General features: G+C 41.4%; 1 long non-coding RNA gene across 1 annotated transcript; it reads right to left on the bottom strand.

Annotated features, from left to right (window-relative positions):
- Positions 1-2,466: 2,466 nt before the first annotated feature.
- On the bottom strand, positions 2,467-8,669 carry LOC129144853 (uncharacterized). The gene is made up of 3 exons (XR_008549582.1): positions 8,656-8,669; positions 7,627-7,759; positions 2,467-2,497 (listed from the first exon to the last, which is right to left on the bottom strand). It is a non-coding gene; the product is annotated as an uncharacterized LOC129144853 (long non-coding RNA).
- Between the last annotated feature and the right edge of the window lie 1,175 nt (positions 8,670-9,844).

Here is a 9,844-nt window from a genome sequence, read left to right on the forward strand (position 1 = left end):
CAGGTAAAAAAAATTATTACCCTGGATTTCTACAGACATCTCTTTTGGTGTCATATGGTAACTTTGTTAGCTTGAATTCATGTATATAGTTATCTGAGTGATTTTCCAGCATATTTACATAGTCGAATCATCAATACATTGACCATGTCCTTGCACTTAATCTCTTCATAAAAACTTAAAGTTTTTTGTCCTACAAGGAATCTCCTCAGACTTCCTTACAGGGTTGATTTCTAAACTAAAGGAAAAGAGATTTCAGCTTAGATTTTGGGTGTATTCTCTTGTCAATCAAAATGATGCTCATGCCCAGTAAGTTGACCAAGCAGGAATAGAATTTATTTTAGTTATCCAACTTTCATAGAATTCAATGACTTATCTCAAGATTCATTATTGATCTTATGTTGAAACCTCTCTAAAGCTATTGTATGGAAACAGATTTTTAGATAAATTGTCTAAATCATCAAATATTGTCTCTTTCTTCATAGTAGATGTCATCTACCTAAGGTGCCACTGATAGAAGTGTAATTTTTAAAGGTCATCAAATATCTCTACCGGATGGCTACACCTCATAAGAAAGACATTTTCTCTAACAAAGTGAAATGATTACTTTCTTCCCTGAGCATTCCTTTATGAGGAAGGTGGTTGGTTTCATTCCTTGAGTGATTACTACTTTGATTTAATTCTAGGTTAGCCTGTCAATTTCAGTTGGTAGCAAACAGGAAGGAAGGCAGATTTCTTGAAGGGCATAAAAATTAGATATGGATTTTTTATCCCCTCCCTTTTCTCTGTCTGGTGATTTGATTATTGGTGAGTAGAATTGATATATAGGATGGGAACCTGAATAATTGTGACAGATATTGTGAAAACCATTCTCTTACCTTAATGAAGTTCTCAACATGAACTGAAGTACAGTTGCAGGCAAATTAATAATTCTTGGCACTTTCTTCCTTGTCTAAGGCAATGTTAGAGTGAAACGTAACCCTCCATTGTAACAAATATGCCTTCAGTGTGGAGGCTTTGCTTTTTCAGCCTCTTGTAAGACTTTTGATTTTGTATGCCCTTGACTTCCTAAGTACAGGTCTTTTTACTGTAAGCAGCCTATTATTTAAATAGCATAATATAAATTGCACCCAAACCAATATGTAATTGTTTATCTTCCTGGCAGGTCCCCATCCCATGGTTATCCTTTCATCCATTGTTGACTGAAGTGATTTTCCAGGCTATGTACTAACACTTAGGATGCCAAATTAAAGGAGAGGATCAAAATAAAGCTTAGTGCTAGATAAAGTGCTAGACAAGAAAATCAAAAGTTGCAGGACCCAGAAATGTGGGACATGAAGAATCTCTTATGGTCAGGTATAGGGATTTGCATGGGGTTCCATAAAGCACAAATGAAATCTGTAACGGAGCCTGTGCAGGAAGGCATTCTAGGAAGGGCGGTCCATATGAACATGGGGAAACATAAAACAATTAGGGCAACTACATCTACTTTGATATGACTCAAGATGGGATGCTGGTGAGGGGAAACAGGAGATAAAACTGGAGAATTAGGCAGCAGCCAGATAATGGCCATCCTTGTCGTCCTTGTTGCCAGACTAGGAAACTTGGGCTTAATTTTCTGGATAAATGGGCAGCAAGGGTGGTGGTTGGGGCTGAGCTGGAGATAGCATAGACAGTTTTGCATTGTTAAGTAGGAGTCCTGTATTCTCTCCCTCACCCTCACCCCACAGGGCTGATGCATCTAAGTTCTCTATGCCCTCAAGCTTCTGTGCTCATGACATGTTCAGCATGAGCCTCTGCTACGTGCACCCCACAATATTTTCATTCCCACTGCATAGTTATCTATTGCTGTGTTACAAATTACCTGAACAATTAGCACCTTCAAGCAACTAATTATCTCACAGCTTCTGTGGAACCCAAACACATGCAGCTGGGTCCTGTAGCACAAGGTCACAATCAAGACACTGGCTAGGCCACAGTCATCTCAAGGTCCAACTTGTATATGATGTACTTCTAAGTTCATTCAGTGCCTGTTGGAAGGATTCAGTTCCTCTCAGGCTATTCGTTGGAAAATATCCTCCATTTCTTGCCATGTGGGTTTCTACAACTGAGAGCATATTTTATCAAAACCTGGAAGAGCGAGAGTGTGCTTGCAAGATGGTAGTCAGTTTTTTTTAAATAATCTAACCATGGAAGTGCCATTCACTAGCTTTTCCATATTCTGTTCACTAGAAGCAAGTCATTAGGCCCAGCCTACGCTGAAGGAATGTCATTGAAAGGAATGGGGATAAGCCAGCCCAGTGATTCCTTATTTGGAGGGCTGGCCTCCCTCAATATTAGAGGGAGGGAACTTAGAGGTTAGACAAGGAGGAATTTAGTTTCTTGACCTGAAAAAACTAGGTACCTGGAGTTACTCCCTGATATTCCAGATCCTGTCCAGACTCAAGGAAGCTAGGGAAGGAATTTTGTTCCTTAGCTGTGTTCCATTTTCCTGTGAGGTCTGCACAGGGGAAGAGAAGAAAGAGATGATATGTATTGTCAGCTTGGATTTCTTTATACTGCCTCTTTATGGCTTCCTAACTAAACTTTCTCATTTATTAATCACAACTATTTGTCCTTCCCTCTGGGGTGATTTAATGGTTGGGAAGCCACCCGTCCTGCTGACACAGATTTTAGAGCACATATCCCACCCTCAGGTACTCCTCCTGCTTAGCACTACAGATATTCTCCTCCAGGTTTTTCTCTAGTAGTTGTGGAGCTCCCACTCTACTACTAGCATGTGTGTGTATCTGTCTGTCTATCTATCTCTGTATCTATGTCTCTATCTATCTATCTATCGATCTATCATCTGTATTTTAAACTTTCCATTGAGATTATGACTTTCTCTGAAATGTGATTTACTCACCTACTTCCCCAAGTTCATTTCTAAGATAACACCAATTTTTTTTTCATATAATTAGTTGGCCTAAACAAGATGGCCAGTAATGAAATCTGCTCATAGACAAAAATAAAATTTCTTTTCTAGTGACATTTATCTGTTAATTAAACATCTTTTGAAAGCCTATTATGGGTCAATTTCAATGCTAGTTAGGGAGCTAAAACACAACATCAACCCTACAGAAGTGTAAGATTCTAATATATTTTGGGTTGGCTTGACTCGATTGATGTTTTCCCTTTTCTTCAAAACTGTCACCTAGTAAATGTGGTAAATGATTTCAAAACATTGACCAGTAACATCAAATTGTTCCTTAAGGTGTTGAAAAATCTATGTGGTGTTCATGTTACTTGAATGCTATGGTGTGTACTTAGAAAGAATTGAATTTGGTCCTTGTCAAGAGCAAGGAGAAGAGAATCTACCAGATAAATGAGTTTGGAGGAAGAATGAGTGTGAATAGCAGGTTCCAGGCCTACCGTCCCACATATTTCTTGCTTATTATCTTCCATCTCTGTTTCCTATTTTAGAAGTCAAAATCAACCCCAAATAAATGAGCCCAGCAAAAATATTTTCCGAAAAGGCACTTTGAGCTGGGGGGTGGGGTTGCTATACCCCTAGAAGCAGTTGTGCTGCTCTGCCCAATATTGACTCTATGACCTTACAAAATTAAATAGCTACCTCAAGCCTATTTCGTAGCTGTAAACTGAAGATAATAAGAATACCTTGGGGCCTCCCTGGTGGTGCAGCGGTTGAGCGCTGGGTTGCGAAGCTGCCCGCGGTCTCTGCGGCGCCGGTTCGATCCCCGGCTGCTCCCCGGCCACCGGAGGAGGGTCCCACATGGCGCGCAGACCTCTCCTGCCACCCGCTGCTCCCCTCAGCAGTGTACTTCGGTCCTTCTGCCTGTTCTGCTCCCCGTTCTGGCTCTGGTGAATTCTCTCACCCTCCCGCGCTTCTGACTGTACCCAGTGCTTGTATAAACAAAAACAAACAAACAAACAAATAAATAAATAAATAAAACATGCCTCTATTAAAAAAAAAAATACCTTAAATCATTTATGTATTCAAGAATGTTTTGTTGAGAATACTGTTTCAGTGTTTCAGAAAGAACAAAACAAAGTCTATTGGGGGAGACAATAAATAAATATGTAACAGGTTGGAGGCACAGGTGGAATGGAGAAAATGTAAACTGAGTGTGGAAGATAGAGAGGGAGTGGTATGCCATGTATATTGAATGGCTGAGGAAAGTCCCATAGAGAAGGTAATACTGGAGGGGAGTAAGGAGAGTTGAAAGTACAAGCACTGTGACTCTCAAGAGATGCAGGGATCTTCTCATGTAGGAGGATCAGCTAGACTGGAGACTCTATCGAAGGGTAGCTTGTAGGAAACACTGCCAGAGAGACCACAGTTTGTGTGGCTATTAGCAAAGACAGGACGTCATTGGAGAGAGTCAGCAGCTAACTTCTATTTTAAGGATCATTCTGGAGTTCGGGGGAGGATTAAATGAGATAATGCAAGAAAATTAGCACAATGTCTGGAACATGGTAAAAAGACATTAGGGAAGAGGGACATATGATCACAAAGTGCCAATCATTGGGAAACATATTTGCAAAGTTCTCTGTCTTCCAGATGTATGATCTTGGACCCTAAGACACGGAAAAGGATTTTCCCTCCAAACTAGTAGGGTTTACTCCCTTATGGGGGTTGAAAGGGGCATCATAGTTCTGTTTAAGAAGACCTTTTAAGCATGCACACAGAAAGCTGAGGCTGTCCTGCGTGCAGTTTTGCTAATGGCCATGTAGACTGGATTTACTCGCTGCCACCCCATCTAATAAACCCCATAGCTATTCTGAAAAGCTAAGGCTGATTCTGATGGCGTGGAAGCATCAGAAAGTCAACTTGAGATGGATGCCGGGAGAGGTAAATGTACAGTGATGAGGAAGGGTGTGAGTTGCCTATTTTAGTGTCAACATGTTTGAACTGGAAAGTAAAAGTGAGTTTACACTGAGAAATGGGAAATGAGAGCTTGCTCAAGAGGTTTGCTGAGAATAAGTGCCTCTTAATGGATTAGGCTATAACTGGAAATTGAAAATGAATGCACAGAAAGAAGGGAGCCCAGAGCAGGGTCGACTGGCTGCTCCCCTCTGGCCTCTGAGGCAGCCACAGGCAGCTGGGGAGGGGGAGGATTCCGGTTTGCATGTGAGTGACTTTGAAAAGCAGAGGACGAAGTGAATCTGGAAGACCACATCCATATTGAGTGCATTTCCTGAGATGCTCATTAAAGTGAGCCCTTGAATACTGTGGGTCCCAGGCTCCACTCTGTGCCTTGGAGGAGTTTCTCTGAAATTTGAGAAATTGGGTATTGGTGCACAATAGAGCGGTTCCATGAGCCTTCAGAGAGCTGAGTTCTTTTAGGCCACTTTGCCTCTTACAACAGCATTTATTTCAGAGGTGATTTGACTTGAGTGTTTTCTCATAGAAGCAGTACCTTGAAGTCAAAGCAAGCAAGCCCGGGGCTCTCTGTGTCTCCCCGTTTTTCATTTCTCTCTTCTGCCCTCATTTCTGTACTCCTCGGTTTCCCTTCTATCTCTTCTCATGCCTCTCATTTCCCCAGTCACTTATTGTGTTTTCTTGCACTGGCTTTCTTCCCCTGCCATTTTTTTATGCTAGATTTCACTTCCTTAATCACCTCCATTAATAAGTGTTTGAAGCAGTGAGTGATGTGTGTATCCGTAGCAGTCGTTCCAAATATTGGCTGGTCTGGTTGTTGCCATAGTGTTACTGTAGCATGAGGGCAGAGAAGTGTAGAAGGCGTTTGTGTCTGCCCTGGGGAAGGAGGGTGGTTTCCTGAAGAGGCTGAATGTGGAACGGGAGGTTGACAGTAGTTCAGAAAGCAGAAATTTGCCTTCAAAGCTTTGTGAAGGTTTAGAATAGGTTATTTATAATCCATCAGGGGATTAAAGAAAAAGTAGGTAGGTTCTGGGATATTGCTATAGATCACCTAGACAAGATGAAAAGATAGAGCAGCTCAGGAAATGTGTTTACAGATAAGAGACAAGTTTAAAATGCTGGGCTATGATCATGGGGAATTTGACTGATGGCATCTACTAAATAATGTATAAATGAATCTTATTCAACAACCACTGATATTGACTGCAAAACAGCAGTGGACAAATGGAGACAAAAGCAGAAGCCTTAGCAATCGATCTCTGCAGTTCAGCTTCTGCTCAAGACCCTTGTGGCCCTGATCTTTGTTTTTTTTTAAAAGATTTATTTATTTATTTATACAAGCACTGGGTACAGTCAGAAGCATGGGAGGGTGACAGAATTCACCAGAGCCAGAGCGGGGAGCAGAACAGGCAGACCAACGAAATACACTGCTGAGGGGAGCAGCGGGCATGGCAGGAGAGGTCTGTGCACTATATGGGACCCTCGCCAGTGGCCGGGCATCAAACTGGCACTGCAGAGGCTGCAGGCAGCTTCCCAACCCAGTGCTCAACCGCTGCACCACCAGGGGAGGCCCCCTGACCTTTGTCTTTTGCCCTCCAATTGGACTACTGCCAGTAGCTTTGGGGGAATCAATTCTTTGTTCATTTGTTCATTCATTCATTGCCATGATTTTGAGGGCCCTCATGTATCAGATGGAAATATTAAGAAGAAAAGATGCAACCTCAACCCTGAAGGACCTCATGGGAAGGGGACAGGAAACAAGCCTAATCTAATAAAAAAAAATAATCTAATAAAAAATAATGAAATTTGTAGAAATGTAGATAACATGTGGTGAAAACTTAGGAGGCCCATGTCAGCCTGGGAAGTGTCTCAGAACTGGGACCTGGTGTTCTTACTCTGGGTGGAAAAGTTTTGAGGTATTTCTGAATGGCAGAGATCATCCTTTTCCCTTCCATAGTAGGTAATAAATATAAGTATCAAGAGTTGGCATATATTCAAAGGTCACTGAGAAGCTAGTAGGAAGCCTGAAATGAATCCAGTCCTCACCGTTTCCTTTCCCTGACCCCACAACATAAGCATTTTTTTGTCTTTATTCCCTTGAGATAAAAAGATAAAAGCAGTCCAGATAATGGTGAGTTTGTTTCTTCTTTCTTAAATGGAGAGAATGAGAATGTGGCAAAATTTGAAAGTAGATTTCTCTGAAGTTCAAAAGAACAAAATGTTGATGGCCCAGATTTGGATTACAGTTAAGCTGGACAATTCAGATTGTCTTGATGAGTCAATTCTTTTTTTTTGTAAAATAGTTTACTGTATAGCCTTTAGTTAGATTAAGCATTAGATCAATTATATTAGATCAAATAGGCAATGACCAAAGCAATAAAGGATTCAAACTGCTGCTCATATGATGTTAAATGCCAACTAGCATAAATACACCTTATATTGTTTTAACCCAAATTTCATTAATTTGTCAGCTATAACTTGGTTTGTTGAGAGTCATGACATATTTTTCCTATGTTTTCTATGCAAAAACGCATCATGACTTTTCCAACAATCCAATGTAACTCTAATCATAGCTATATGATTTTGGAAGTACAACTTCACATCTCCCTATGTGCCAGATGAGTCAATACTTTTAAGGCCGTTAAATTGGAAGACAGCAGGTAATATTCAGAAGATGGCAAGACAACTATAGGCCACAGCCCAAAACACCCTACCTTTTGGGGGTCAATATACTCTAAACCACCAACCTTCAATGTTGTGGGAAATTTTTAGAAATCTCTCAGAATAATTTCACAAAGAATAGCTGGTATATTTTACTTTCATTAAAAATGTCAGACTTCCATTTGGCAAAAAAGTTCCTTCTAATCTTCAGAGTTCTAACTGTGGGACAAGAAAATAGTTAATTATTAAATAGTATTAAGGAGGAAATACAGAAACTGCAGTTAATCAGGCTGGGATATTGGTTATATCTACTCACTCACTAAGAACAATTAGGAGTAATTGGGTGAAATATTAAGAACCTTAGCAAAGATTTAAAAACACACACATTTAAAAACACACCACCACCAATGCCTGCCCCCAGCACAATTAAATTATAATCTTAAGTGATAAGGTGCCAGACACCCACACGTTTTCAAAATTTCTAGGTGATTCTAATGTGCAACTAGACAAAGCACCACCACTCTTGGGGCTGCCCAACTTAGACATGGAGAGAATATATGACCCAGTAATTGAGATCCAACATGATTTATTAAGGGATTAGTTGTAAATAAATATTGCTCAGTGTATAAATAACAGGATTGGGTCTTTTTTTTTTTTTTAGAACTGGGGTATAGGCCTAAGGTGTGGTGGGTGAGAGGGTTCACCAGAGACAGAGTGGGAAACAGAACAGGCAGACTGACTGAAATACACTGCTGAAGGGAGCAGCTGGCCAGGAAGGAGAGGTATGCTGCTTCATGTGGGTAGTCCCCTGGCTGGCCAGGGGATCGAACTCTTGCTGCAGAGGCTACGGATAGCTTCAGAGTGCTTTGCTCAACCTCTTGCACCACCAAGGAGGCCCAAGATTGGGTCATTCTAAGTTTGTTAGACCAAGGTCCCCAAATGCCATAGATTATCCTTCTGCCAGCAGTGTGTGTGTGGGGCTGGGGCCACGAGTATGAGTAGAGTGCTAAGGAGCACAGAATGTGATCACACCACTGGGACTCACTAGGTCTTTCTTTGTTTCTGTTTTGAAAACCCAAACCTGGCTCACCCAGAGGGCTGCCTGGGCCACTTACAGGGTGCCTCAGACACTCAGGCCACAGGAAATGCAGCAAGAACCCCAGGTTCCAATGATCTGCTCTGTTGTCACAAGAGTCCCTCTCCTCTGTCAGTGGTTGTTAAGGCAAAGGATTCCATGCAACCAAGGAGAGCCAGTTACTGGGAGAAGAATGATTGTCACCACAGAGCAGCTGCCATTGTCTTAGTTTTCTACTGTTCAAAAGTCTAGCATGAATTGTTAAAACTTCTGGCTATTTAATTCATTTCTGCCCCATTTCGATTCACCACATGTTCTAGGTGGCTAAACTCCATGTAATTTTATATTGTAAATGACCATATTCAAAATATGACATCACTCATGGGTAAGAGTATCAAATTTTTTTCTAATCAGAATGCAAACTTGACTCCTTCCGTCTGGGTCACTGCTCTGCAGCATTTTGGCAGATCAGCATAGCTCAGAGGCATTGGTTTTCTTCTGAATAGAACATCTTGGCTGGGGAAAGTCTGAAGTGAAAACGCACCAGTATCTGTTAAGACAATCCTGTCAACCTGTCTTTACCTGCCAATTACATTGTTCCTTGTTTTAGAAATCCAGTTGAAAGAGACATGTTAAGAGCTCTATGAGGAGTAGCCAGTGTGAGTTTTTATAAGTTTGGGTAGGGAAGCTGCCTACAGCAAGTAGCACCAGTGCTGGCATGCCCAGAAAATTCCAACTGGAGGTGGGAGTAAGTGGCACTGGGCAAAATTGTCCTCCCATCCTAATTGCCTAGTCTTGATTTTAAAAAGTATTTTGCTTATGTAGTTTTTATTTTTGGGGAGTAGAGAGACACACTACAAAACCTTTCAAAGACAGTTCCCCCTGAGATTTCTTTTTCAGCTCGATTTCCTCTTGGGTGGAGGCTAGCATTGGGAGCTGTATCCAAAGCTGTGGCTGGGAGATGGAAAATTATTTCCATCCAGCCCAATTTTCAAAATTGGGCTGCATGCTGGCCCTTCAGGTCCCAGTCTAAAGCTTAGCCACAGTCCAGTCGGATCTCTTTGCCCTTTGGTCTGATGTAGCATGAGAGGAGAATGAAGAGCTATGAAGCATGTGTAAATGTTTCCTACTGTGCAGTGAGCTGGGCATTTGGTTAGCTCAGAAAAATCCAAACCCTAAAAGAAATACATACAGGGTAGAAAAATCTCAATGACAATTTTCTGGTTTCC

The sequence above is a fragment of the Talpa occidentalis genome, unplaced genomic scaffold (assembly GCF_014898055.3).
Source record: "Talpa occidentalis isolate TD23 unplaced genomic scaffold, MPIMG_talOcc4v2.1 talOcc4.7, whole genome shotgun sequence".
In the NCBI taxonomy this organism is placed as follows: Eukaryota; Metazoa; Chordata; class Mammalia; order Eulipotyphla; family Talpidae; genus Talpa; species Talpa occidentalis.